The sequence below is a fragment of the Pygoscelis adeliae genome, unplaced genomic scaffold (genome assembly GCF_000699105.1).
Source record: "Pygoscelis adeliae isolate BGI_AS28 unplaced genomic scaffold, ASM69910v1 Scaffold168, whole genome shotgun sequence".
Classification (NCBI taxonomy): domain Eukaryota; kingdom Metazoa; phylum Chordata; class Aves; order Sphenisciformes; family Spheniscidae; genus Pygoscelis; species Pygoscelis adeliae.
The window spans coordinates 3,287,345-3,288,280 of record NW_008825566.1 but is presented as its reverse complement, the minus strand read 5'-3'; positions in this window follow the sequence as shown (position 1 = coordinate 3,288,280).

The following is a 936-nucleotide window of genomic DNA, read 5'->3' as shown; positions in this document are numbered from 1 at the left end:
CTGTGGCCCCTCCCTGATGATTGCTTCAAGAAAACTATGTGCAAACTGGAAACCGTCAAAAATCCTAACACTTCCAAACTTGCAAAGCAAATCAATAAAATTAGAAGTGGAAATCCCAAACCGATAAAAACTCTAGGAAGCCAAATATATTAAAGAAGTGCCTGCTTGTAGCTCAGCATTGAAGTAGCAGATACAAGCCCACAGTATTTAAAATGTGTGATGAATTATCTACTGTCAGTCTCTGTAGTACAATCCAGATAAATCAATGATACGTTTAACGAGACACTGGTGTGAAAGCAATATTTGGGATTCAAATAAAGAAAAAAAATCAAGATGACAGTAGAGGATTACATTTCCATTCATACTTCATTCATCAATGATTGGGATAGCTACCTGCACTCCAGTAGGCCCCTGAGCTATTTATATACCAGAAAGCTGAAATAAGTGAACCCTTAGAAACGCATAATTTGAAACTCTTATTCCTACAGAAAGGTCTTTGTTGAGGACAAGCCATAAGATTTTCCAGAACTGGGATGTAAAGCTGTACATACACCTCAAGAGAATTTTAAAATGTTTTGTCAAGTGCAGGTAACAAATTATCTAAGGACAATGAGCTAAACAGGGTGTTTTGAAGTTGATGGTATTGCATCAGTTACGAATTCAGCCCAATTTTATTATTTGGACACATGACAAACGATTTATTGCTGTAGCCATTTGCTTAGGGACTCAATTAATACATATTTATGCAGCTGTTTCTGCTATATATGGTTTATCAGCAGGACTTGGGGGTACTGGTGGATGAAAAGCTGCACAGGAGCCAGCAATGTGCGCTCACAGCCCAGACCACCAAGTGTATCCTGGGCTGCATCAAAAGAAGCGTGGCCAGCAGGTCGAGGGAGGTGATTCTGCCCCTCTACTCTGCTCTGGTGAGACCCC